Genomic DNA, 4,584 nt, shown 5'->3' with positions numbered 1-4,584 from the left:
GATTCGGGCCCCGCGGGCCTGGCGCGGCCCTCGCGGGCCGGCGGAGGTGGGCGGTGGCAGCAGACAGGTGGCGGCATGGGAGTGGCTACAGGCGGTGGCGCTGGCGCGTTCGGCGGCCGAGAGGAGCGGGGCTAGGGTTTGGACTGCGAGATTTTTTTTGGGGGGGGGGTGCACATATTTATAGGTAGAGGGAGCTAGGAGAGTCCAAAAGAGGTGCGGTTTTCGCCCACACAATCGTGATGAAACGGCGGAGAGCGTGGAGGTGGTTTAGATGGGCTAGGTGGGATGTTTGGAGGGGTGCTGGGCTGCAAGGGGAAGGGGCTTTCGAGGTTACACGGTTAACCGTTGGGGCATCAAACGACCTTCAAATGGAACGAAATTTGACGGGTGGTCTACCGGGGATATACCAAGGCCACTCGGCAAATCTCGGCCCATTGGAACAGCATGGCAGCTCATGATTGGAACAATCCCATGTTCATGGATGTCTTCCTTCAAGCGGCTTGGAGCATTTGGAAAGAGAGAAATAACAAACATTTCAGAAGCATCACACCATCTATTCTCTCTTGGCTAGAACGTTTCAAACATGACTTTAGCCTGATCCAACATAGAACCAGAGTAGATGTGAGAGACTTTATTCTCTCCTTTGTAAATAGCTTAGAACCCCCTTGAACGCCTCCCCTTAACAAGCAGTAGCCCAACCTCCACAAGTGGAGGTCAGGCACCATGTAACTCCACTATGTACATTGTATCCTTCTTTTGAGTAATACAAACACAGTGGGAGCCTCTCCCACTGTCCAATTCCTCAAAAAAAAAATCCCGGCCCATTCCGAGAACGTTTTTATCCCGCTCACGAAACAAGGTCTGAGAGGGGCGACGGGGCACGTGCGAGTGTGGCTGGGCTCAGAACGGACAACGGAGAGAACTGGGAGGACCCGAACGGATGCAAGTTTTGAAAAACATGTAGATGAAATGCAGATGATGACATGGCAAAATGCAACACACAAGCAAATGACATGGCAACGACGGCGAATAACTAGAAGACACCTGGCGCATCAGATTTGGGGCGTTACAACTCTCCTCCACTAACAAGTGATCTCGTCCCGAGATCTTAGGAACGAGACGGAAGGGAAAGGGGACGAGGTGAAATAAGACCAGAAGAAAGAAGAATAACAAAGTCGAGAGAACTCGGGTAGAAAAGATGAATGGCGAATATGAAGAGAATGAAAAGCTCAAGAAAAAGATAGATTCTGAAACCACTCCGGTTAGAACAAGATAGGAAAGGAATAAGAATGGAAGAATTTAGGCAGCACTCCGGCTGAAAATGGAAGGAATAAAACATGAACTTCACAAGATGGGATGACACTTGACGACATAAGCAACGCAATGCCTCCAGAAGAATTGAAATAGAGGAATGAAAAGAACTTAGAAGGAAGGGTTTACGGAGTTGTTGAGAAAATCAACAACGAAAGAATAAGCTTGTTGTGGACTTATCAAAAACATTTCCAAACTTGAGGTGAAATTATACCACAACCAAATGTCTAAAAAGCTGAGAAGAACGAAGAAATGCAAAACTCAACTTTAGAAGAAAACGGAGAATTATTTGCATTTTGAGTTACGAGAAGAAAAGATACTTGAACTTCTCCAACAAGAATCTTGATGAACACTTGAAGAATGGATTAAATCATGAAGAACCACCATGAAGATCTCCGGTGACGAAAGGATGACGAGATAGAATGAAGGATGAAAGAATAAGATTAGAGCTTGCGGTGATTTAGATCGAGGTTCCAACGAAATGGTCGAGGAAATTTGACTCCAGAAAAGAAAAGATGAAAATACTTGAAACTAGAATTTATTCCTCAAGAACAAACTCTGAAGGAAGGGATTACTTGACGACGATGAAGTAAGAATAAGAATTACTTTACGCTTATCCTCATCCAATTTGATTGATGACAAGTGGATTTGGCATGCAACTTATTCTTGCTGAAAAGGATTAAGGGGAATATGACACAAAACTTGAGAAAGTCTTCATGAACCACCGGTAGGATTTGGAAAGAACGAATGAATTGATATGCTAATCAAGGAAAAAGAATCTTGAACGAACCACCGTAAGAATTCAAAATTGAATGACGAAAGAGAATGAATCACCGAGAAGAATTAGAAGAACAAATATGCTTGAGGGGATTTAGATGCACAAGAATGAAGAGATAACGAGCTGATTAAAGAATACTTGATAGATGTGCCGGGGTAATTGGATAACGGTAGCTGAAATTTGTGGACGAAGAATTCTTCTGGAATGATGGCCTCCGGTGAAGCGAAACAGAAATCAACTCCTGAAATACTCTGGATAGGTGAGAAAAAGGAATATCTGACAAATGGAATAATTCGAGAGGATAATATGAAGCTTCAACCATGAATCTTCGGGAGAACGGGCAAGATTGAGAGGAAACTCTTCTTCGATCTTCAAATGACGACGAGAAACACCACCAAAATTACTGAGAGACTCTGGGAGAATGAGAAGAGCAAAGATTGAATCAGCAATGAAAAGAATTGAAATCGATCTTGAAAAGGCATGTGACTGATGGAATCCATTCTTACGTCACACTTGGAAAGAATTTGAGAATAACTCCGGAATAATTAGAAGAGTCAGGTAAGATCCTGGGAAAAGACCTGTGGTTAGGGCCCACTGAAGAGAAAAATACGGTTGGAAAGGATTGTTGAAGAGATAGATGATACACCAGAACAATTGAAATATTTGAATGAGGTGATAACCTCGAATTAATTCAAACATAGACGAATCTCCTGAGATGTCTTGAACACTCCGAAAGGATAAACTGGCGAGAGGCGAACGAGCAGGGAAAACACTTGAGCCGAGGGAAAGAATATAATCACTACCAAAAATTGGAATTGACTCCACTGGAGAAGAAAAGAGATGAAGAATGTCCACCGAGACAAGAATTCGCCGGTTGAAATGATTGAGGGAAGACTGAAGAGGCTTCGTACGAATGAAAATTGACGCTCAAAAGAGACTCAGGCTCCGGGAAGAAGAGGGTGGGAGGGCGGGAAAACAAAGGCAACTTGGAAGGGGGAAAACCGATGAATAACTTTAAGAGGAAACACCAGTTGAAAGAATGCAAATGCTTCGCACGAGTAGGATGGATACTCGATTATGGACTCCGGCTCTGAGAAGAAAAAGAGTGGGCGGGTGGGAAAAGAAAAAAAACTAAGGATTGAACTTGCAAAAACGGAGAGGGTCGAATCACCTTGACGAGAAATGCACCGGATGCAAAGAGCTGAGGAACAACGATCGAAATAAACCAACTGCGTGATCCTAAAGAAAGTTTGAAAGGGAAGACGAGTAATTCAAAACACCTACATCAAGATTCCTCACCAAAGCGACGAAGGGGCTAATGAGTAAAAAGAATTCCTACTCTCTGATATAACTAGACTCAGAAATAGTTTTCTTCTAGACTCGACAATGGCCAAACTATATGAGCAAACAAGGGGGCTCCTATGGTCGGTCGAGCCTCTGATACCAACTTGTCATGCCCAATATGCGACCCTATCCTCAAGGAACTCGAAGGTCCCACCAAGGATAGAAGCGCATATTGGAGACGCTTTTGCAAGGTGGATATCATTACATTGTACCATTACATAATAGTTGGGGATACATATAAGAGGCACACAATGCCACACGAATACCACAACATCATACATAAGAGCAACATCCGACTACGGATGAACACAAACAGAAACTCGACGACATACACCCTGCTAGCCCAGGCTGCCGACCCGGAACCTATCCCCTGATTGAAGAAGAAGGAGAATAAGAACTCCAAAAAAAATAAACATCGCTCTCGCGTCATGATCATCACATTACCTGTACCTGCAACTGTTGTTGTAGTAATCTGTGAGCCACGAGGACTCAGCAATCCCATAACCATGGGTATCAAGACTATCAAGGCTTAAAGGGGTATGGAAAGGATAAGTGGTGAGGTTGCAGCAGCGACTAAGCATATATGGTGGCTAACATACACAAATAAGAGCGAGAGGAGAAGCAACGCAACGGTCGAGAAGCTAGAAGTGATCAAGAAGGGATCCTGAAACTACTTACGTTCAAACATAACACAAACTGTGTTCGCTTCCCGAACTCCGCCGAAAAGAGACCATCACGGCTACACACGCGGTTGATGCGTTTTAATTTGAATTTGGTGTCAAGTACTATACAACCAGATATTAACAAATTCCCATCTGCCACATAACCGCGGGCATGGATCTCGAAAGTTTAAACGTTGTAGGGGTGTCCCAACTTAGCCCATTCTAAGCTCTCACGACCAACGAAGGATATTCCTTCTCCCGGGAAGACCCGATCAGACTCGGAATCCCGGCTACAAGACATTTCGACAATGGTAAAACAAGACCAGGAAAGCTGCCCGAATGTGCTGACAAATCCCAATAGGAGCTGCACATATCTCGTTCTCAAGGCACACCGGATTGTCCAAACTTTCGGTAGGCCAGCCCAGAGTTGCCCCTGGTGGCCACCGGCGGCTAACAGGTTGGACCAACACTCATGACGAGCACTGGCCC

General features: G+C 44.7%; 1 protein-coding gene across 1 annotated transcript in view; it reads left to right on the top strand.

The window, feature by feature from the left end:
• LOC123114227 (polyubiquitin 11-like) overlaps positions 1 to 4,584 on the top strand; it is an 83,604-nt gene that overhangs the window by 30,113 nt on the left and 48,907 nt on the right. The gene's annotated exons all lie outside the window — the stretch shown is intronic.

Source organism: Triticum aestivum, chromosome 5B (assembly GCF_018294505.1).
Source record: "Triticum aestivum cultivar Chinese Spring chromosome 5B, IWGSC CS RefSeq v2.1, whole genome shotgun sequence".
NCBI classification, from domain to species: Eukaryota; Viridiplantae; Streptophyta; class Magnoliopsida; order Poales; family Poaceae; genus Triticum; species Triticum aestivum.
The sequence above is the reverse complement of the archived record's forward strand: the minus strand, read 5'-3'. Positions and strand labels throughout refer to the sequence as shown.